Source organism: Schistocerca serialis, chromosome 2 (assembly GCF_023864345.2).
Source record: "Schistocerca serialis cubense isolate TAMUIC-IGC-003099 chromosome 2, iqSchSeri2.2, whole genome shotgun sequence".
NCBI classification, from domain to species: Eukaryota; Metazoa; Arthropoda; class Insecta; order Orthoptera; family Acrididae; genus Schistocerca; species Schistocerca serialis.
The window spans coordinates 575,989,863-576,015,609 of NC_064639.1; the positions used below are offsets into that span (position 1 = coordinate 575,989,863).

At 41.7% G+C, this 25,747-nt stretch overlaps 1 pseudogene; it reads right to left on the reverse strand.

The window, feature by feature from the left end:
- Positions 1 to 717: 717 nt before the first annotated feature.
- On the reverse strand, positions 718 to 3,310 carry LOC126456241 (uncharacterized; annotated as a pseudogene).
- Between the last annotated feature and the right edge of the window lie 22,437 nt (positions 3,311 to 25,747).

Here is a 25,747-nt window from a genome sequence, read left to right on the forward strand (position 1 = left end):
CTTCGCTCTCAGCTTCAGGCTGTGATGGCATCGGTTACACAGCTTCAGGCTGCAGTGGATGGGCGCCACTCTTGTGGGCCGGCCATGGGGGATCCAACGGACGTCCAGCACGTCAGAGTCCTCCGATCGGTCCTCACCGGTGGCCAGCCCAGTTACTGGTCGCTCTGAGGGTAACCCCTCACCTGTGGTCGAGTGGGAAGAGGATAGAAGAAGACGCTACAAAGTCCCAAGAAAACGCAGGTGGTGGATGACCACAGTTTTCAGAAGCAGAAAAAGATAATGTGGGAGTGAGTTGATGGATGACTTGGATGTTGAAAACATACATTTCAAGACATTTTGCCATATGCCCACATCAGATTTTGAATATCTGATAAATTTGGTAGGACCGAAAATATCAAAGGCTGACAGCAAATTTCGGAAAGCTATACCAGTTGCTCAGCAGTTGGCACTTACGTTCAGATACCTAGCAACTGGCGATCCCTACACCAGCTTTAGTTTTTTATTTAAAGTCTCCAAGCAAGTGATATCTAACATTGTTCCTGAAGTACGTGCAGCTCTTACTGGTAGCTTGAAGGAGTTTGTAAAGGTAAGTTAATAAACTATACAAATTTTGTTGTTAATGCATTTTTATTCGTCAGGTAATAAGCAAAACAAATAAAAACGTTTAGATTTAAAGAATGAGAAACAATTAAACGCAAAGATTATTACTTTTAATTATTATAAATCAAGTAGATCCAGAAAATGTGGAGAGCCTTGTCCAATGTTGTCAGAAGTAGAAGTAGATGTCTGCTGGAAGTTGCATTGCATCTGCTCATGGGCATGAACTTGTTGAGTTGAAGGAATCGGTAAATGTGACGAGCAACTGTAGTCGCTGTTGGTTGAACTTGGTCTAGAATGTTCGAAACAGCCGCTTTCTGCTCTGAAAATCGCGTCGGAAAATTCTTTTTTAACAAAAGCACGTGTTGTGTTGAACATGGACCGTAGAACGTTCGCTATGTACTCTCCATAGGCGTCAAACTCGTCTCTGGTTTTAGATAAAGCAGTTTGTAGTGCATTATATGCCTCTCCTATACGAGGATCTTCGGCCCCTTTTCTCTGATTTTTATAGGCGAAGCATATACCTTCGTGCGTTTGTTTGGCGTGGGTGGTAGTTTTTTGCCTCTCTTTGTTTGATGATCTACACCTTGATTACTAATTGCTTCGCAAGTGCTCGCTGTACCTTCCTTTGTATCCATGCCCGCAACCCTCTGTTCTTCCAAATCCTCCTTAAATTCCACCTAAAACAAAGCGACGAAAAAGAATGGTGCAAACAATAGCAAAGCAAGTAAAATAAAAAATAAAAGAATGGTTGTAGGAATAGGGAGATACACGATAATAATCGTAAAAAAATTAGGAACAATGTCAAGTTGATAAGTGAAATTCAGAATATTTGTTATGATGATTACTACCTATTATTACGCAAGGATTTTAATTTTCATTATTATTAGAATGTACATTATTGTCTATGCATTTAATAATTATTTATATTATTAGGAGATATTAGTTTCTATTTACTTTTTTGCAGATGCCACAGACACAAGAAGAGTGGTTACTTTGTGGCAGAGGAATATGAGAGAAAATGGAACTTTCCTCATTGTCTCGGTGCGATGAATGGCAAACATTGCGCAATCCAAAGCCCAGTTAATTCTGGAAGCGATTTTTTCAATTATAAGCCTTTTTTCCGTATTGTTCTTTTTGGTCTAGTGGATGCTGACTACTGTTTTTTGTATGCTGATGTCTGCTGCCAAGGTCGAATTTTAGACGGTTGTGTTTTTCAAAATACATCTTTCTTTTAAGAATATGAGTAATGGTACCATCGTTTTTCCAGACGATCGAACCCTCCCAGGTAGACAAAAAAAAGTACCCTATGTTATTGTCGCAGACGACGCGTTTCCCCTCATCACATCATGAAGCTGTGTAGTGGACAACAACCACAGAGGTCAATGAAAAGAATTTTTAACTACAGACTTTCAAGAGCACGGGGTATTGTGGAAAATGCGTTCGGAATACTTTCTTCCGTATTCCGGATGCTAAGAAAGTCTATATTACTACAGCCTGAGAAAGCCCAAAGTGTTATGACTTGTATATACCTTCATAATTTCTTGCGAAAAAGTTATGCTTTCAGACAAATTTGTAGCCCCGTAGGAGCAGTGGATCATGAGGAGAACGGGCATGTAAAGCCAGGAACTTGGAGAAATGAGCTCACTCCTGCTACAACGTTTACACGATTAGCGAACATTCCACGACGTTCAACGCAGACTGCCCAAGACATTAGCGATGAATTCGCTGCTTATTTCATTTCCGAAGAGGGAATATTGCCATGGCAAGATGATTACCAATAATTTATTAAAGAATTTGCAGCTGCTAGCTACGTACGTACTAGTGACTGCCTGACTGCACACATTTCAACTACCTATATATGTGAAGTTTTACCTTTATTAATTCCTATTTTATTATTTTTATTTCCTCAAATAATATAATATACAAATAAAATACGTATAAATGTACATGTTCTTCAGTATACTGTGTTAGAAAAATAAATGTTATTCATTATTATTTATTCATTTGTTTCTAGCTGAGTACCCAGCGTTGCCCCAGTATGTATTGCAATCCTGTCACTCCATTTCCTCCTTTCCCCTCTGTGACGTTCAGAACTCATTTTGCCATAAACCTTATAATTTTATCATAATTAGAGCTTCATTTAATTTTTAAATTTGAAAACTATAAGCAATTACCAGGTATATTCCTAATAGAAATTGTAGTAAGCTAAAATAAATATGAAGAAATATCTTAAGAAATGATATGATTAATGGTATATAAGGGAACAACACCAAAAAATTTAAAATCAACAAATGAGCAAGGACCGACATGTAAACTAAGAAAGATAAAAAGTTAGGTAGCCGTGGAGACAGAACCAAAAAGGGATTGAACCCCATTAAGTTTCTTAATAGTCTGTTTATACATTTCCAAAAATAAATATATTTTACTTACATCTGTGTTGATTGTCTCCCGCGGCTGATATTTGCAGTTCAGAAATTCAAACGCTTTGAAAGCGAACCACTTTGGAGCGTTCACTCCCTCAACCCCAGCGTCAGACTTCCCAGGCTCAGTCTTCTTCTGGCGGACTTTCCTGTAAGTGGCTAATAAGCTGGTCATTTTTTTTTAATTCGGCCACATCCATGCCGAGTTCTGTCGCGATGGAATCCTACGCTTCACTTTTTTTTAATTTTATCTTATATTGGGAGTTTGTTGCATCTCGCAGCACAGGGTATTTGTGAATTTAATGACAAAATCGTCGGTCTACTCCATTTCAAAAGAAAAACCGATGTCCACAACACAGAAAAAGAAAAATACCGAGACCAAACTGTACGAGTGCAGCGAGCCAACTGGTTAGTGCTTTGTTGCCGTCCACACCACTCGCACAGCTCGCCGCGCATCCCTTTGATGTACCGACAACAGCCTTAGCCAGACAAGCCATAGCTCGGGCGGCTCACAGGCCTGTTTCGCGGCGAGCCCTCGGAGCCTACCTCCGTCCACATCACTCGTAAGGCTCGCAAGTCTCACAAGTACACGAGCCACACGAGTAGTGTGGACGCACCTTAAGGTCAAACAGGTTCCAGGCGTTGTCTGTGGCTGACGCTCTCGCTGAGTCAGATGCTGTCGCCTATCCCGTTTCAGAGGAAATCTCTCAGCCTGCAAGATCCGGGCAATCAGAGGGTGGGATCATTGATGGTTGGGAGGTCCAACGTTAGGCGCGTTATGGGACCCTTTAGGGACATAGCTGCCAAGAAGGGAAAGAAAACCAATGTGCACTCCGTGTGCATACCAGGTGGAGTCATTCCACATGTGGAACGGGTTCTCCCGGATGCCATGAAGAGCACAGAGTGCAGCCAACTGCAGGTGGTTGCTCACGTCGATACCAATGATGTGTGTCACTTTGGATCAGAAGAGATTCTCTCTGGTTTCGAGCGGCTAACAGAAGTGGTAAAGGCTGCCAGTCTTGCTTGCAAGATGAAAGCAGAGCTGACCAATTGCAGCACAGTCGACAGGACCTACTGCGGACCTCTGGTACGGAGACGAGTGGAGGGTCTGAATCAGAGGCTCAGACGGTTCTGCGACCGTGTAGGCTGCAGATTCCTCGACTTGCGCCAAAGGGTGGTTGGGTTTCGGGTTCCGCTGAATAGATCAGTTGTCCGCTATTCGCAGGAGGCGGTTACACGGGTAGCAGGGGCTGTGTGGTGTGGAACTGGCGGTTTTTTAGGTTAGAGTGTCCCGAGAAAACACAAGAAATGCTTCAGCCACAAGGGGTGCAAGCCGAACGCAGGAAGAACATACATACAGGAACCATCGGTATAACAGTTGTAAATTGTCGTAGCTGTGTTGGGAAAGAACCACAGCTCCAAGTGCTAATAGAAAGCACTGATGCTCAAATAGTTATACGCACTGAAAGCTGGCTAAAGCCGGAGATAAGCTCAGCCGAAATTTTTGCGAAGAACTTAACGGTGTTGCGAAAGGATAGGCTGAACACGGTTGGCGGTGGCGTGTTTGTTGCTGATAGAGTAGTTTATTTTGTCACGAAATTGAAGTAGACAGTTCCTGTGAGTTTGTATGGGCAGAGGTCATTGTTGGCAACTGGAATAAAATAATAATTGGATCCGTTTACCGACCTCCCAATTCAAATGATACAGTTGCTGAAAGGTTCAAAGAAAACTTGAGTTTGATTTCAAACACATACCCTACTCATACGATTATAGTTAGTGGTGACTTTAATTTACCCTCGGTATGTTGGCGAAAATGCATGTTATATTCCAGAGGTACGTATAAAACATCATCCGAAATTATGCTAAACGCGTTCTCTGAAAATTATTTCGAGCAGTTAGTTCATGAGCCCATGTGAATAGTAAACGGTTGTGAAAACACACTTAACAAATAATCCTGAGATAATAACGAGCAGGGATTAGTGAACACAGGGTTGTCGCAGCGAGACTGAATATTGTAACCCCAAATCATCCAAAAATGAACGAACGTATACCTATTCAAAAAAACAGATAGAAATTCACTTGATGTCTTCCTGAGAGACAATCTCCCCATTCTTCCATATTAATGATATAAGGATAGTCCAGATGTGGCTTGAATTCAGAGAAATAGTATCGGCAGCAATTGAGAGATGTATACCAAATAAATAAACAAATGACGGAACTGATCCTCCTTGGTACACAAAACGGGTCAGAACAATGTTGCAGAAACAACGAAAAAACATGCCGAATTTAAAAAGAAGCAGATTCCCCAAGATTGGCGATCTTTTACAGAAGCTCGAAATTTAGGGCGGACTTCAATGCGAGATGCTTATAACAGTTTCCACAACGAAACTGTCTCGAAACCTGGTAGAAAATCCAAAGAGATTCTGGTCGTATGTGAAGTATGTTACTGGCAAGAAACAATCGATGCCATCTCTGCGCGATAACAATGGAGATACTATCGAAGACAGTGCTGCCAAAGCAGAGTTACTAAACACAGCCTTCCGAAATGCCTTCACAAAAGAAGACGAAGTAAATATTCCAGAATTCGAATCAAGAACAGCTGCCAACATGAGTAACGTTGAAGTAAATATCCTCGAACTAGTGAAGCAACTTAAATCACTTAATAAAAGCAAGTCTTCTGGTCCAGACTGTATACCATTTAGGTTCCTTTCAGAGTGTGCTGATGCATGAGCTACATAGTTGACAGTCATATACAACCGTTCGCTCGACGAAAGATCCGTTCCCAAAGACTGGAAAGTTGCACAGGTCACACCAATTATAGTAGGGGTAACCAACTTAATTACAGGCCCATATCATTAACGTCGATATGCTGCAGGATTCTGGAACATATATTGTGTTTGAACATTATGAATTACCTCGAGGAATACGGTCTATTGACACACGCTCAATATGGGTTTAGAAAACATCGTTCTTGTGAAATACAAATATCTCTTTATTCGCATGAAATGTTGAGTGCTATTGACAAGGGATTTCAGATCGATTCCGTATTTCTGGATGTCTAGAAGGGTTGTGACACTGTACTACAGCCGGCCGGTGTGGCCGTGCGGTTAAAGGCGCTTCAGTCTGGAACCGCGTGACCGCTGCGGTCGCAGGTTCGAATCCTGCCTCGGGCATGGATGTGTGTGATGTCCTTAGGTTAGTTAGGTTTAATTAGTTCTAAGTTCTAGGCGACTGATGACCTCAGAAGTTAAGTCGCATAGTGCTCAGAGCTATTTGAACCATTTTGAACTGTACTACACAAGCGGCTCGTAGTGAAATTGCGTGCTTGTGGAATATCGTTTCAGTTATGTGACTGGATTCTTGATTTTCTGTCAGAGGTAACTGACGGGAAGTCACAGAGTAAAACGAACGTAATTTCTGGCGTTCGTCAACGTAATGATATAGGCCGTTGGCTGTTCCTTATCTATATAAACGATTTAGGAGACAATCTGAGCAGCTTTCTTTGTCTGTTTGCGGATGATGCTGTCGTTTATCGTCTAGTAAAGCCATCAGAAGATCAAAACAAATTGCAAAATGATTTAGAAAAGATATCTGTATGGCCCGAAAATGGGCAATTGACCCAAAATAATGAAAAGTGTGAGATCAACCAAGTGAGTACTAAAAGGAATCCGTTAAACTTCGGGTGCATGATAAATCAATCAAATCTAAAGACCGTAAATTTAACTAACTACCTCGGAATAACAGTTACGAGCAACTTAAATTCGAAAGAACACATAGCAAAATGTTGTGGGGAAGGCAAACCAAAGACTGCATTTTATTGGCAGAACACTTAGAAAATGCAACAAATCTACTGAAGAGAATGCCTACACTAGGTTTGTCCGTCGTCTTTTGGAGTACTGCTACACCGTTTGGGTTCCTCCCCAGATAGGATTAACAGAGTTCATCGAGGAAGTTCAAAGAAGAGCACCACCTTCTGTATTATCGCGAAATAGGGGAGAGAGTGTCACTGAAATGATACGGGATTTGGAGTAGACATCATAGAAACAAAGGCGTTTTTCGTTGCGGCGGAACCTTCTCACGAAATTCCAATCACCAACTGTCTCCACCGAATGCGAAAATATTTGATTGACGCCGACCTACTTTGGTTAAAGCGTTCATCATAATAAAATAAGGGAAATCAGAGCTCGAACGGAAAGATATAGGTGTTCGTTCTTTCCATGCGCTATACGAGATTGGAATAATAGAGAATTGCGAAGGTGGTTCGATGAACCCTCTGCCAGGCACTTAAATGTGATTTGCTGAGTATCCGTCTGCCGGCCGGTGTGGCCAAGCGGTTCTAGGTGCTTCAGTCTGGAACCGGGCGACCGCTACGGTCGCAGGTTCGAATCCTGCTTCGGGCATGGATGTGTGTGATGTCCTTACGTTAGTTAGGTTTAAGTAGTTCTAAATTCTAGGGGACTGATGACCTCAGATGTTAAGCCCCATAGTGCTCAGAGCCATTTGAATCATTTGAGGTATCCACCTAGATGCAGATGTAGATATGTGATCCCCACTGACTACAGGTATGCTACTAAGGCCTCTTCCGCAAACTTAGCGACCTTGATTTCCCCGAGAGATTCGTACGTCTCATACACTCGTCATCACCAACAGATGTTTTAGAACTGGCAAACAACACGACACGTTATTCAAACTGGAGTACCCCAAGGCATCATGAAGGGGCCCCTCTTGTTTTATCTGTATATTAACGATATTCCAACTACAGGAAACACGATGGTTGCCTTTTACGCAACATTGCCATCCCAGCACAAGATCGGGAACTATCGAACATAAATTTGCGTGTGCAGACAGCACTAAGAACAGTTGAGTCTTGGCTGGAGAAATGGTGTATGAAAGTAAACGCCAACAAGTGAAAAGCTGTTTTGTTTACGAGACAAAGACAGCTGCATAAACACCATCTCTGCAGACAAGTAACACCCCACACACGCACAGTACGTTTGAGTGAAAAAGTCAGATACCTCGGTGTCTGGATGGATCGGAAACTCACATGGGGGGACCATATACAACACGTCGCCAACAAAGCATACACGAGGCTCAAACAACTATACCCTCCGCTTAACAGGCAAAGCACACTGAACAGGAGTGTGTCGAGGTCCATGTACATTACGCTGGTTAGACTACTGATGACACACACTGCTCCTGTCTGGGGATACGCAGGTCCAAAACATCTGCGCCACCTGCAAGCCATACAGAACAAATTGCTACGTCAATGCTCCACGACAAATACGCACCACGGACCTTCACAATGAGTACCGCCTTGAAACCCTCTCGGTAGTATTCAAAAACCTCGCCACACGACTGTAGAGGAACTAGAGATACTCGAACAATCCCTTCATCCTTATCCTGAGCAAGTACTATCACAGCCACAGCTGGAGGCATAATCGCCCAGACACATTTCTTCTTAGGGGTAATTAACCACCTATGCTAAGTTCAATTTAAACACACACAGACAACGCAATGTCGGCGAGCTCCTGCAATACAGCAATTCTAAACGGCACTGCCAGCTGAGTACACACAGCCGACAAACCGGTACAGAAGGGAAGCCGAACACCCATGAAACGCGAACAAACCCCACTCAACGTTTAAACAGAGAGGCCAATTTTCTTGACCAAATCGACCATTCAGATGATACTTAGCTTATCACAGGTAAACTGAAGCTGGCCCAGAAGAAGTCGTCGGTTCCCACTTACATCGCTACATTTCATGGACCGGATTGACAATCATATGACGAACATTGACTGTGACACTGATATCGAGCATTGCACGATACTCGCTACAAACATAACCACACCCTTGCGTGATCTGTTGCAGACATAAAGAAAAACGCTACTGCTCTTATTGCCCACCCACACTAGCGCAGTGGTTTTTTCCCACGGCTGCTCGCCATGGCATGTTTTCCTTTCTGCCCTTAAAACCACTACTCTCTTCTTCAGTAAAACGCCGAAGAAAATCGTATAGGCATACGTATTCAAATACAGAGATATGCAAACAGGAAGCATACGGCACTGCTGTCGGTAACGCCTATATAAGACAACAAGTGTCTGGCGCAGCTGTTACAATGGCAGGTTATCAAGATTTAAGTGTATTTGAACGTGCTGTTATACTCGGCGCACGAGCTATGGGACGCAGCATCTTAAAGGTAGCGACGAAGTGGGGATTTTCCGGTACAATCATATCACGAGTGTACCGTGAATATCAGGAATCCGGTAGAAAAAGATCCTGCAAGAACGAGACCAACGACGACTGAATAGAATCATTCAACTTGACAGGCGTCGAACCCTTCCAAAATTGCTGCATACTTCAATGCTGGGCCATCAACAAGTGTCATCGTGCAACCATTCAACGAGACATCATCGATATGAGCCGAAGGCCCCTTGTGTACCTTTGATGACTGCACGATACAAAGCTTTACGCCTTACCTGGGCTCCTCAACACCGGCATTGGACTGTTTATGACAGGAAACATGTTGCCTGGTCGGACGAGTCTCGTTTCAAATTGTGTCGAGCAGATGGACGTGTACGGATCTGGAGACAACATCTTGGATCCATGGACCCTGCATATCAGCAGAGGACTGTTCAAGCTGGTGAAGGATCTGCAGTGGTGTGAGGCGTGTGTAGTTGGAGTGATATGGGACCCCTTTTACGTCTAGGTACGACTCTGACAGGTGACGCGTTCGTAAGCATCCTCTCTGATCACCTGCACCCATTCCTGTCCATTCTGCATTCCGACGGACTTGGGTGATCCCAGTAGGGCAATGCGACACCCCACACGCCCAGAATTGCTGCAGAGTGGCTCCAGGAACACTCTTCTGAGTTTTAACACTTCCGCTGATCATCAGACTCCCAGGCATGAACATTACTGAGGGTATTTGGGATGCCATGCAACGTGCTGTGCTCCACCTCCTCGTATTCTTACGGATTTATGGACAGCCCTGCAGGATTTATGGTGTCAGTTCGAGTATATTTTTGTCCATTCTGAGATACAGAGTCCTAAAGTTAAAAGATATGAAGGGCTTATTTCAATAGTGGTACAAGTCAATTTTTGTTCATTCTGAGATACAGAGTCCTAAAGTCAAAAGAGCACTGAAAAATCTGCAGTTGAGATACCAGAAATATTCAAGCATATATGCTTGAATATTTCTGGTATCTCAACTGCGCTCTTTTGACTTTAGGACTCTGTATCTCAGAATGAACAAAAATGGACTTGTACCACTATTGAAATAAGCCCTTCATATCTATCCAGTACATGGTCAACTATTCTTTAAAACTTGAGCCACAGTTCCTCTACATGCTCCTGCCCTGTGCTGAAAGTTTCAAGTTCCTCATTGAGATATTACACTACTAATTTTTTAATCTGGTTTACTGAACAAATATATCTGTCTGCTTGTTCTGGTTGTCCTTTGTACATCATTACTGCTACAAACGCGTCATGGTCACTGATACCAGTTTTGATGTCCTCAAAGAGGTCAGTTCTGTTTTCTGCTATCAGATCCTATATATTTCCATCTTGTGTGAGGTTCTTCTAAGAAGTTTTCAGAGAAGGCATTTAGTAATGTTTCACAGGATATCTTATCACGCCCACCACTAACAAAACTATAACTTTGTCAAGTAGCTGTTTGATGATTAAACTCTCCACCGATGATTACAGTATGATTGGGTAATTTACGCACAAGTGAACTGAGGTTTTCTCTAAAGTTTTCGGTTACGTCAGGAGAGGAGTCTGGAGAGTGATAGAGGGATCCATTATTATTTTACGTCTACTCCTGATGCTGAGTCTTTCCCAAACAGTCTCACACGCAGCTTCAATTTCTGTCCCGGTGGATTCAGTTTTTGTCTACTGCGACAAATAAACCATCTCCATTTCACATTCCTATACCCTTTCGATATACACTTAAATTTTCCCCAAAAATCTCATTGCTATCAATTTCAACCAGCTTACTGTACCTAGTATTATGTGATGTTCACTGCTTTTCATGAATGCTTCAAACTATGGCGCTTTGTTGCGAATGCTTCGGCAGTTTACTTTTAGGATTTTAATATTCTCGCTTGTGGGGACCTTTCTTTCGATCTCGTACTGATACTTTCGGATTTCCTACAGGTATCGTTTTATGGATTGGATGGAGACTCGCCTAATCCAAAAAACCGCACACATGGTCAGCTACCTGAGTAGCAGCCTCTAATGTGTAGTGCACACCTGACCTATTTAGGGGGACCCTACAGTTCTCAACCTCATGGCGCGAGTCCAGGAAGTCGCAGCCTAGTTTGTCACAGAACCTTCAAAGTCTCTGGTTCAGTCCTTCCACTCAACTCAGAACAAAAGAGCCGTGATCACATCTAGGGACAATGCTGCAAATTGTGAGATTAGTTGGAAGTCTATGCGCTAGGCTGGTCTCAACCCTCTCTGCCAGTTGCTGGGATGACCCTAGAATGTCCTCAGATACCAGACCACGGGCATCATTTTTTCCAATGGGCGCCACAATCTGTAGTTGGTTGCACCCTGTTCCTTGAAAGGCTGCTGGAACAGCCTCTTCAACATGTTGAATGAGGGTCCAGGCACACACACCGAGTGCACCTGGCGACCTTTCCTATCCCGTCCTCTCACCTCCCTAATGGGTATCATCATTCGCCGTCTGTCTGAACTACCAGCAGTTAATAGATCCCTACCCTTTTGCGTTTGCTTCCTCTTGATACCGGACAAAACAGGTTTACTTGAAGCAGGAGAAATGGGTCCCACTGGTGCAGTTTGGGTTTCAGTGAATAACAGAACTTTAAACTTGTTGGTTATGGGGATCGGTACAACAGGCTGAGTCCTCGCTATCCCCATTCGACCCGTACAGAACGCCCAGATCTACCATCGGCATGCCACTCGCAGTCAAGTGGGCGAGTAATGACAGATCCTGTACTTTAGGCAGAGGAGACAGGAGCCACAGGAGAGGATAGTGCTTGAGGCACCCCTGGCACCGGTACCACAGGCACTCAACTCTCAGAAGCTCTTCCAGCACACCGATTCGCAGCAGCTGCCAATCGCTGGACAGTAGTCGCGACGATTTCCAGCTACTTACGGACGTCAACCAACTCGTCCCACCGAGCGAGGTGGCGCAGTGGTTAGCACGCTGGACTCGCATTCGGGAGGACGACGGTTCAATCCCGTCTCCGGCCATCCTGATTTAGGTTTTCCGTGATTTCCCTAAATCGCTTCAGGCAAATGCCGGGATGGTTCCTTTGAAAGGGCACGGCCGATTTCCTTCCCCATCCTTCCCTCACCCGAGCTTGCGCTCCGTCTCTAATGACCTCGTTGTCGACGGGACGTTAAACACTAATATCCTCCTCCAACTCGTCCCGTGTTCGAGAACAGCATTCATAGTGGGGTTGCATTTTGGCTGGTGCAATGTATTGCAAGGCAGTGCAAAAACAACTTTAAATTAGGCCTGCTGATTATCTTGTAATCTATTGAGTTAAAAAGCTGTTAATTTCCTATAAGAATTAAAACAAATGCACGACGTGAGATATCTATCAAGGCAACACAAAAACCTCCGGTAAAAATTAGGCTACTAGCTTCCCAAAACGTTTTGAGATTAATTACAGTTGTTAGCAAACTCAACAACTGCGTTAATTTACGATAAATGCAGGCAGTATGGAGTTGCTCCTCTGTAGTGGAAAACTAGAGGTAACACAATATGTTAGAATACCCGCTGCAGTAACTAAATCACAAACGCCAATTCACTACAAATTGCTCTTACAAGGGAACCTCCCCATCGCACCCCCCTCAGATTTAGATATAAGTTGGCACAGTGGATAGGCCTTGAAAAACTGAACACAGATCAATCGAGAAAACGGGAAGAAGTTGTGTGGAACCATGAAAAAATAAGCAGAAAATACAAACTGAGTAGTCCACGTGAAAGACAGGCAACATGAAGGACAATGTGAGCTCAGGAGCGCCGTGGTCCCGTGGTTAGCGTGAGCAGCTGCGGAACGAGAGGTCCTTGGTTCGAGTCTTCCCTCGTGTGAAAAGTTTAATTTTTTATTTTCAGTTTATGTGACAAACTCTTATCTTTTCATCACTTTTTTGGGAGTGATTATCACATCTACAAGAAAACCTAAATCGGGCAAGGTAGAAGAATCTTTTTACCCATTCGCCAAGTGTACAAGTTAGATGGGTCGACAACATATTCCTGTCATGTGACGCGCATGCCATCACCAGTGTCGTATAGAATATATCAGTCGTGTTTTCCTGTGGAGGAATCGGTTGACCTATGACCTTGCGATCAAATGTTTTCGGTTCCCATTGGAGAGGCACGTCCTTTCGTCTACTAATCGCAAGGTTTTGCGGTGAGGTCGCAAAACACAGCCACTAAACTCATCACAGTGAACACAGACGTCAATAAACGAACGGACAGATCATAACTTTGCGAAAATAAAGAAAGAAAACTTTTCACTCGAGGGAACACTTGAACCGAGGATCTCTCGTTTCGCAGCTGCTCACGCTAACCACGGGACCACTGCCCTCCTGAGCTCACATTGTCCTTGATGTTGCTTATCTTGCACATGGACTACTCAGTTAGTATATTTTGCTTATTTTTTCATAGTTCCACACAACTTCTTCCTGTTTTCTCGATTGATCTGTGTTCAGTTTTTCAAGGCCTATCCACTGTGCCAACTTATAACTAAATCTGAGGGGGGTGCGATGGGGAGGTTCTCCTGTTAGATTATGCAAGGACAATTGTAGCTTCCGAAAATTCTCAAAAACGCACGTTCATTTGCGTTGGTACTCAATGAAATTAACCACAAATGGTGATTTGCTGCACAGACAACAGTGACTTGCATGTTTTAGTGCCAGTGTCAACTAAAATATTAAATGGCATTCTGTGATATTCAGCGATGAACCTTGCTTCTATTTGTGGCGGTCAGATTGGCACCAACGTGGCCGTAGAATACGTGAAAAGTTACAGGAGGCAGCAGTTGTCAAGAACCATACCCGTCCAACTCCTGGAATTATGCTGTAGGGAGCTACTGGACTTGGCAACATGACCGATCTGCTAATTTTTGAAAGAATGAGGAATGATCGCCGTTAAGTGGCAAGAATGGTAAACTATGTTGACATACTTTTCATGACCAGAGTAACAAAAGAAATATTCCAGCAGGATAATGCCATATTCCATGCTGCAGTTTGCACAGGTGCCTTGAGGAATATCCGGATCCTTAATTGGCCTCAGCATGTGTTTCAGGCATTGGAAGAAATTCCTCAAGATAGCATTTAGAGGCTTCCGTATCGCAACGAATACAAAAGTGTATTCGTGGTGGGGGCCCCACCTCGTACTGCTGTTGATGGTAGACAGCATTTCCGAATGGAATGAAAGTTTAGTTATTTAATATCCATTAGGTGATGAAAATCTCCACAATAGTTTCATAAATATCGGACTGGTGCTTCATAGTGTAAAACTTTCCATTTCCATCATTGTGTACTTACTTTCTAAAACCTATATCATTTAACATACATTACAATAAAAAAGTCATTGACAGACTGGCTAATAGTAGTGTTTTTCTGAAGAAAAAAACTTAATCAAAGTCGCGAAGCGTCCATATAAATAATAATATAAAATATGGCCCAGGAGAAACGGTCAGTACTCAGGGCTATGACAGGAACGATCATTCGAATCAAGACAGTCTTGTAATCGTGGACTCTAAAATGCGTACTTTAAGAGCAATGAGCACTTCTTCATTTTCGATTATGTGATACAGATATATTCTACAGCAAGTTCTTTGCTTTTCACAGTTTAGGAGGAGGTAGTACGGCACAAAAGAAGAAAAAAAATTGTCTTCTAAACATGGGCTTTAAAATGCATACCTTAAGAGCTATGAACACTTGTTCAGTAGAAGAGATGTGCTTCACGTTAGCGAAGATGAACAAGTGCTCATAGCTCTTAATATATGCATTCTAAAGCCCATTACTACAGTATCTCGTTACTGTAATATGAACATCGTTGATAATGAATTTTCAATTTTAGTGTGGTGCTATAGAGCAAAAGCTTGCTATTTGATATAGAATATAGTTATGTATAAAGAAATTCTGTATATGTATAAACAAATGTTATGTGACTGAATATGACAGAAAAGTAGCGACTATTATCAGAAAACATCGTCTCATGTAATGTATGAATGCAGAGTCTCGCGGCAATAACATTGAATAAAACGTTCTCGGGTTTCCAACCGCGTCAATTGCTTAAAACTACACGAGCTTTCGGCCCACCCACACAGACCTGTACCTGCACGCTACCAGCCATCATCATCCAGCACAGAAGCGCACAGTATTACAAACATCGGTGCATCGTGCAAGAGTAATATCAGACGACGATAACCTGCCCCATGAACTGAGCCACCTAAGCAATGTTTTCAGGAATAACGGCTACAGCGCCCATCAAGTGAAAGGAGTGATTTCTGGGAAATATCAGACTAAGGCCACCGACGAAGAGCAGGAAAAGAAACTTGCTTTGCTGCCATTCTGTGGCTCTGTGTCGGGCTAGATAAGCCGCCTGTTGAAAAGAGACAAGATCAAATCAATCTTCAGGCCTCCAACGAAAATCCGTCAATTACTGAGACCAGTTAGAGACGCAGTAGGTCTCAGAACACCTTGAGTCTACGAAATACCTTGTGAGTGTGGCCAGAAGTACATCGGACAAACTGTGCGCACTGTGGAACAACACAGGAAAGAACATGAGAGGTATTATCGCCTACACTATCCAGAGAAATCCGCGTTAGCTGAGCCTGCATTAGGAAACGGTCACCACATAAAATTTGACGATACCTCTGTCGTGGCTCGCACTAACGGCTTCTGGGACAGTTTAATAAAGGAAGCTATTGAAATAAAAATTACCGTAAACACCTTGAATAGAGACGGTGGCTTGCAGCTCAGCGCTGCGTGGGATCCAGCGATCGCGCAGTTGAAGAGGGCACATCGAACGCCGACTCAAAACATGCCCATATATGGCAATGTCACGGGCACCAGTGACGTCACTGTCACGGGCACCAGTGACGTCACAGCCGGCAGCTAGCGTATATAAGGGCGCAACAACAGCCCACAGGCAGTCATACCACTTGACATTGGCCAAGGAGTGCTTGGCCGAAAGCTCGTGTAATTATAAGCAATTGACGCGGTTGGAAACCCGAGAACATTTTATTCATCGTCTCATGTAGTTGTATCTATGATTATAAACTGCTGTCTCTTAAAACTGTGGTATCGTGAGGATGCCACAAGAATAAAAGGAATTCAATTGCTGTACGATCTATTGGGATGAAACAATACAACGAAACACTGAAACCTACACAGAACCAAAACATAAATACAGCCACAACAACACGCCGGAGCATCCAGTGAAACGGGTTTCGAATATACTCCCTGGGGGATGACAGACATTTCTGATAGCCTCTGGCTCTGAGCACTATGGGACTTAACTTCTGAGGTCATTAGTCCCCTGGAACTTACAACTACTTACACCTAACTAACCTAAGGACATCACACACATCCATGCCCGAGGCAGGATTCGAACCTGCGACCGTAGCGGTCGTTTGGTTCCGGACTGTAGCGCCTAGAATCTGATAGCCTCTATTCGAGTTTAGATACACTTGCGTCACAAGCTGATTGTAAACCGTTGAAAACCCATATGGAAAGGCAATTACAGTAATCTTCTAGTGCGAGAGTTTGGGGTGCCAGTTGCAAAAGATGGCACAATTTACCTAGAACCACCATATGCCTATTTGAGATCGTGTATTCGTAAACTTAAACTGTGAATTTTCCAGCAGTGAAGGATTGTTGAATCTGATGTCGCTACGTTATTGCCCCTCTTCACCTACATAGTTTCACATAGTTGCGATGGTTGCTTAGTATTACGATTGCTATATCTCTTCTCACCCTTTTTTACTTCCTTGTGCTCGAAATGCTATGAACATAATATAAAGATACGACTCTTCTCATCCCCTGACGCAGAACTGGGTAACATTCATCTCACAAGACTTCCTGCAAACTTGACGTCATTTTGACGTCACACGCAATATCGAAGACGGAAAGAGCTGTCTATCGACTTTCGTTGTCGTACATTTCACAACACGTGAAGTGGACATGACGTTCAAAACAATAATATTCGCCCCAGTTAAAGAGAACTCGAGATTACGCTTTTTCTTTACTGCAGGGTACTTTAATCTCCAAGTTAAGGTGTTTACCGGATACATATGTAAAGTTCTGCACTCATATGGACTGAACTGTGCATAAGGGAGCAATTAAAGTGTTTGCAAGGATTAATTCCGAAACTTACTGAAAAGTTGTTCTATTTTCCTTAACATGTCTTCATGAATCTCCCATGTGAGACGATTTGATTTAGAAGCAAAAAAACAAGCTGAAGCCATCCAGTACTGAAAACATTCAACACAGATATTCAACACAGTTTTTTAAATTTTCTCAATAACATAAGTGTATTGGTAGAAACTCAGGAAACTATTGGTGCTGAGTAGCCGCGCGGTCTAGGGAGTCTTGTCACGGTTGCCACGGCTTCCCCCGTCGGATGATGATGATGATGTTTGGTTTGTGGGGCGCCTAACTGCGTGGTTATCAGCGCACGTACAAATTCCCAAGCTTTGCTCAGTCCAATCTCGCCACTTTCATGAATGATGATGAAATGATGAGGACAACACAAATACCCAGTCATCCAGTCATCTCGAGGCAGATGAAAATCCCTGACCCCGCCAGGAATCGAACCCGGGACCCGTGCTCGGGAAACGAGAACGCGACCGCGGGATCACGAGCTACGGATCGCCCCGTCGGACGTTCGAGTCCTCCCTCGGACATGTGTGTGTGTGTGTGTTGTCCTTAGCTGAAATGGCTCTGAGCACTATGAGACTTAACGTCTGAGAACATCAGTCGTCTAGAACTTAGAATTACTGGAACCTAACTAACCTAAGGCAATCTCACACATCCATGCCCGAGGCAGGATTCGAACCTGCGACCGTAGCGGGAGCGCGGATCCAGACTGTAGCGCCTGGAACCACTCGACCACCCCGGCCGGCCATTGTCCTTAGCGTAAGTTAGTTTAACTTTGATTGTGTAAGCTTAGGGACCGATGACCTCAGCAGTTTGGTCCCATAGGAGCTTACCACAAATTTCCAAATTTCAGAATACTAGTTTCAGAAGTTGGTCTGTAATTAAAAAGGGTTGGTACCCATTCTAGCAGACGAATTAAAGCGGCAGCCCATTTAACTTACGTTCTATGAATAAATGCTGTTTCAAAACAACAGCACGTTGAGGATCTCTCGAAAACGAGGCGGTTTTGATACAATTTATTATAATAAAATAACGAAAAGCATCATATTGGTGGTTAAAGATGGTTCTTATTCTCGTTTGACAGAGAAGCGACCTAAAAGAACTAGCTCGCAAATTTTCTTTTAAAATGTTGTCGTTCGTTGAAACTAAATTACCTTTTAATTCTTCTGCGAAAATGTCAGACTTTTCTATGCTTTTTGTTCTGAGTGGCAGTTTGTTTTATCAGATGACAGACGTGTTTTTAAAATTTACTCGCATCTGTTTCATGCTTAATTTGTAAATTACTGCCAATGACAACTCGCTCCTCGCTATAAGATCGAATATTACAACTCCTGCCTCCATTTATTTAATAACGAAGTCACAGAATCATTTAGAAAGGGGAAAAAATTGGAGACAGGGAGATGCGAACCAGCAACTTTCCACTATACAATTCCACACTCTTTATTCTGCACCACGATGAAATTACGTTGGTTTAGACTCTATGCTGTAACTTAGACCTCATAAAAGCTTTAGCCGCTGATTAACCATTATGTGATGTTTAATTATAATAATAATTGTAATAAATTGTACCGAGAACGACGTTTTCTTTTTACAAATATTCGTTACCGTGTGTGGCATCAAAATGACGTCATGTGTGCCGGAAGTCTTGTGAAATGAGCATGGTAATGAGAGTTACCCATACAGAACTCGTCAAAGAATAGTTATGTTTCCCAGACGAAACAAATTGCTTGTGATGCTGAGATGCTATGCCACTTATGTTGTGAGTCGTAACCTTGTCCGTCTCAGCATGATAGGAAGGTGTCGTCTGCTGTTCACTGGTGTCCACAGGTATTTTAAAGCGTTAATACTTGTATGTCATCGGATACTTTTGATCGTAATACTCATAACAGTAAGATAAACATATACTATGTTCGTTAGTTTAGTTTATTATATTTATTGGTTTATTAGAAATACGAAAAGAAATTAATTAATGTTATCTGATTTGAAGCCTGTAGATTTCGCCGTGGGAGAATCTGTTTTGTTTGGTTACTTAGCAAATCCCTCTTTCATAAATTAATTTTCTGCTTCAAGACAATATCTTAAATGTCTTGCGGAGAACACTGTCAGACTATGTTTATGCTTGAAGCGATTAATACAACATGTTTGTCCGATCCGTCTCCTGAATGTAGCTGGTGCGAGAACTGGCACTTAATCAACGCAGTATCACCAAACTGTTTAGTTGTATGCGTTTCCGCGTCAGATTTCGTCGTGACATCGAGGAAGATAACGAATTTCGCAGCATTCTATCTCAGGCGGTAATTAGGTTTCTTAACGGAAGTAAGTGAAAATGTAGGTATTGGTGGAATTTCTTAATATAAATGCCTGAGAACTAAGCACAAGGCGGAATATGAAACAGTCTGGACCGTGAAGATTCCAAGTCATATCTACATCTACATCTACATGGACACTCCGCAAATTACATTTAAGTGCCTGGCAGAGGGTTCATCGAACCACCTTCACAATTCTCTATTATTAAAATCTCGTATAGCGCACGGTAAGAATGAAGACCTATATCTTTCCCTACGAGCTCTGATTTCCCGTATTTTATCGTGGTGATTGTTCCTCCCTATGTAGGTCGGTGTCAACAAAATACGAGTACTTTCGCATTCGGAGAAGAAAATTGGTGACTGGAATTTCGTGAGAAGATTCCATCGCAACGAAAAACGCCTTTCTTTTAATGATGTCCAGCCCAAATCCTGTATCATTTCTGTGACACTCTCTCCCATATTTCGCGATAATACAAAACGTGCTGCCTTTCTCTGAACTTTTTCAATGTACCCAGTGAGTCCTCTCTGGTAAGAATCCCACACCGCGCAGCAATATTCTAAAAGAGGACGGGCAAGTGTAGTGTAGGCAGTAGTTCTGTTACATTTTCTAAGTGTCCCGCCAATAAAACGCAGTCTTTGGTTAGCCTTCCCCACAACATTTTCTATGTGTTCCTTCCAATTTAAGTTGTTCGTAATAGTAATACCTAGGTATTTAGTTGAATTTACGGCTTTTATATTAGATAGATTTATCGTTAGCCTAAGTTTAACGAGTTCCTTTCAGCACTCAAGTGGATGACCTCACACTTTTCGTTATTTAGGGTCAAATGCCAATTTTCGCATCATTCAGATAACTTTTCTAAATCGTTTTGCAATTTGTTTTGATATTCTGATGACTTTATTAGTCGATAAACGACAGCGTCATCTGCAAACAACCGAAGACGGCTGCGCAGATTGTCTCCCAAACTTTTATATAGATAAGGAACAGCAAAGGGCCTATAACACTACCTTGGGGAACGCCAGAAATCACTTCTGTTTAACTCTATGAGTTTCCGTCAGTTACTATGAACTGTGACCTCTCTAACAGGAAAACACAAATCCAGTCACATAACTGAGACGGTATTCCATAAGCACGCAATTTCACTGCGAGCCGATTGTGTGGTACAGTGTCAAAAGCCTTCCGGAAATCCAGAAATGCGGAATCGATCTGAAATCCCTTGTCAATAGGAATCAGCACTTCATGTGGATAAAGAGCTAGTTGTGTTTCACAAGAACGGTGCTTTCTGAACCCATGTTGACTGTGTGTCAATAGACCGTTTTCTTCGAGGTAATTCATAATGTTCGAACACAATTAATGTTCTAAAATCCTGCTGCATATCGACGTTAACGATATGGGCCCGTAATTTAGTGGATTACTTCTACTACCTTCCTTGAATATTGGTGTGACCTGTGCAACTTTCCAGTCTTTGGGTACGGATCTTTCGTCGTCGAGCGAACGGTTGTATATGATTGTTAAGTATGGAGCTAATGCATCACCATACTCCGAAAGGAACCTAATTGGTATACAGTCTGGATCAGAAGACTTGCTTTTATTAAGTGATTTAAGTTGCTTAACTACTCCGAGGATATTTACTGCTACGTTACTCATGTTGGCAGCTGTTCTCGATTCGAATTCTGGAATATTTACTTCGTCTTCTTTTGTGAATGCATTTCGGAAGGCTGTGTTTAGTAACTCTGCTTTGGCAGTACTCTCTTCGATATTATCTCCATTGCTATTGCGCACAGAAGGCATTGATTGTTTCTTGCTGCTAACATACTGCACATACGACTAGAATCTCTGGATTTTCTACCAGGTTTCGGGGCAAAGTTTCGTTGTGGAAACTATTATAGGCATCTCGCATTGAAGTCTGCGCTCAATTTCGAGCTTCTGTAAAAGATCGCCAATCTTGGGTATTTTGCGTCTGTTTAAATTTGGCATGTTTTTTCGTTGTTTCTGCAACAGTGTTTTAACCCGTTTCGTGTACTCAGGAGGATCAGATCCATCATTTGTTAATTTATTTGGTATAAATCTCTCAATTGCTGCCGATACTACTTCTTTGAATTTAAGCCACATCTGGTCTACACTTATATTATTAATTTGGAATGAGTGGAGATTGTCTCTCAGGAAGGCGTCAAGTGAATTTTTATCTCCTTTTTTGAATAGGTATATTTTTCGCTTATTTTGAAACGTCCCCTTTGAACAATTATACATGACTGTGCTTAAACTGATACACAATATTTTTTTTAGCGCAACGCAATCTGACTTTCAAAAATCCCTACAAAAGAATGGCCCTGACTAACATTAAACTATACCTTTCACAAATCACTTACCTTACAAAAATCTTCGCTGCTCAAGCTACTGCAATACAGCGAGCGCCACTACTGCCAGCTAAGTAAAAGATTCAAACTATGGAAGGCACTAACTACTGATAGGGATAGTTAGCAAATGAAAGATATTAATAGAGAACAAACAATGTATTTACCTTGATATCATCATATATAAATATAGCAGTTCATGACAAATTACAAATCTCCGCCATCTCTCTCCCCACATCCACCACTGCTGGCGGCTCACCTCCAACTGCGCAACGCTACGTGCTGTTCACATCCAGCTGCCGCTGCCCAACACTACAATGGCGAGTATTACAACAATGCAAAGCAGCCACAGACTGCACACAGCACAGCCAGTGATTTTCATACAGAGGTGGCGTTACCAATAAAAAAACCGAAACAGCCTACTTACATAGCCCCCATGCTCCCCACAAAAAATTTTACAAATTGGTTTGGGCAGTGGCCAATACAGATTTGAAAAATTTTTTCATAATTACAATAACAAAGAAATCAAATGCACACACTTATTGATACAATGTTGGTCAAAAGCTAAAAATTTCTCACAGTCCATAAAGACAGTCCAGATAGTTCATCACAGTAAAAATGCAGAGTTTTTCTCAAAGTCACGAGCAGTAAAAGAAAATGCACACAGAAGTAGTGGATTTCCATGCAGTCTTGAAGAAGTAGTGTTGTCCTTCCAACGGAAAGACAGTGCTGACTCTTGACATGCATACAGGTAATGGGCCACAACAGAGCAAACCCACAGCAGAGTCAGTCGAAATTTTGAAGAGTATTGGTAGGTAGGTCATCACAGAGCAGACCCACTGTAGTCCTGGTAGAGATTACGGTATTGGTGGGCCACCAGAGGTGCAGACCCACTGCAGTCCTTGTAGAAATAATGGCGTTGGTGGGTCATCATAGATGCAGACCCACTTCAGTCCTTGTAGAGATGGCCAGCAGCCATCCGTTGCAACTGTGCAGGTGCACAATCACCATCGAAGAGTCTTGTGGAGAATATAGCAAGTCCATAAACCACCACTTGTGCACTCACAAAGTTTTTGGAATTGTCCTTAGAACCAGCAATGCTGTTATCCAGTCCCTTGCTGAATTATTAACACACTTGCAAACACTAACAGTCCCTACTTCTCACATATTGTCCATATACTATGACCAACAGAAACGTGTGCAGTGAAATGTAACTTACAAGTTAATAATAAGATGAACTGGTGTCAATTACAATTTTATAAATTTACAACATGAAAATACAATTACAAAGGTACAAAATACATCATTAAAGAACATAATAATACAGATAACATTTGTAGTACAGGCTTTACAAAAGAATAGAAATAGACATATACATCAGTGTTACAGGAATTATGACATAAGTAAATACATAAAGATCACAAGAACTTTTGAAACATCACCTTCACATGTGAGCAACAAACCAGAATAAATAATGTCTAAGCATATTTACAAGGTAAATAACATATTATTAATGCAAATTATATTTGAGGATAACAGTATTCCTCATCATAGTGAATGTAGCTTAATATTAAAAGAAGAAAAAATTCTATGAAACTACACAGAGACAGGAAGAAAACAAATACACAAGGGTACACAAACATATAGTGGGATAACACAAAAGGAAAGGACAGGGTTTGTTATACTGCAGTATTTTGCAAACAAAACTTTCTTTACTTCTTGGAGATCTCCCTTCATTCATCATTATTCCCAAAAAGTCCTATCTATACCTGCTTTCTGTATTCTATTCATATTTCTTTCAATATAATTATTTCTCAGTGTACAATACCCATTTTGGCCCAAATCTTTTTCATATTGTCCATAGTCAGTTTCTTATATAGTCTACCTCCTCTTAAGCTAACTTAAATCTACTGAGCTCAGATGCTAAACTAAGGAACGGGGCAATGCAGCAGCACATAAAACAATTAATATAAACAGCAATAAAAAAAATGGAAAATCGCAAAGCAAGCTACAGTAAATCTAAATTACCAAGCAATTCAACATTACAACTAATATGAGGCAATGCGCAGCAAACAAAAAAATAAATCTGGCTTAGCAGAGTAACACAAATTAAAGTTCAGTAGCACTATGCCTGGCAAACAGCAGCTTATATCTAAACATGACATAGCTCAAGCAGAAAAAATAGTACACTAAAGATAACAATGCAGATAAGGGAAATGTATAATCACATCTTAATGTCTAAGTAATTAAAGTGGTGCACCACAACAACTTATTGTAAAAGAAATATTACCATGTACTTGAAAAGAATATTATGTATGCAGTTACTGTTACTAGTCCCTTCTTATTGTTCTTTCCTTTCCGAGTGCTCCTTTTTTGAAGAAGGTGGATCACAAAATTATTATTTAATAGATCTGTTGACAGAAAGTGTTCACATTAGCAAATGCATTTAATTTTATTTTATGAAACCAATGGTGCAACACAGCTGGAAAACAGATGTCAAATGAAATAAGCAATTACGCAAACCAAAGCATAAAAATATCATTCAATAGTCATGTGGCATTTCGTAAGTCAGTAGCTCTCAACTCTCGTAAAAAGACACTTGTCATAATCAGGTTTGCAGATGTAAGAATATTTCCCATCAGTTTATAAGCATTTCAGTAAGTAGCAGAAAGTAAGCGCTCCACAATATAATCATATGTTTCCAAGTAATGAGCGTGTCTTATTTGCGATGCTTTCCACAAAGGAATGTCAATAGCGAGGTTGATGGTCTCTCCTTTTTTATTTCTCCCCCTGCGCCTCTGAAAGGCTAATGGCTTTTTTTTTTCGGGCGGCCGTCGCCCAGGTGGGTGCCCGCGACGCATTACGTGCAGGTGGTCACTTAACTTTCTTACGGAAATATTTACGACAGCAGTTTCCGCTACAGTGACAGTCTCACATAAAAATATTTCACAGGTCAAGAATTAGCGTTGCAAATCTGTAGAAAGAAAATCCTATAAATATAAGTGTCCAAATAAAATATTCGTCAGCATTGTGATACAGTCACGAATTTACGCACATTTCATAACTCTTAAAGTACGATTCTTGGTTTCCAACATACTTCTTATTCCTCATATACGGTAGCATCATCTTATTGATCATAAACATATCTCAACAGCATAGTACACATCGTCGTCGTAATAATAACATCATAACACCTCAGTCAAATCTCAAAAACGTCGTAGCTTTCTGCAATAATTTCAAAACCTAAAAAAAATTCTCTGCTCATTTCAATAGTGTCATCTTCCTCAAACGTACTTTAAAATCATGCTCCCTTACCAAATACATCATTCAAAGCTCTCATAGTATCACAATGATTCCAAAAAAATATGAACAGTTTACAAAGTACAGACAAAATACAGTTTCATAAGTGTGAAGTTACCCAACTGTGTATTGCGTAAACATGTGTCACTGATGTAGTAAAAAAATGTTTATCTCTCAGTTAAATGATCAGATAGCTGTGTAATTTGTGTGTTAGAGAAATATGGTACCGATGTGTAAAGTTGTATAAGCAAATACCATATTAGCTAGGGTTCCTTGTGGTTGCCACACACATGGTACACAAAGTAAGCGTGTACCCCCCTGAGGATTAATGTAATTATACCCTCAGGTGTTACAGATTACAGCAATGAAATGAAATGTATCACTGAAAACCTTTGTATCATTGTA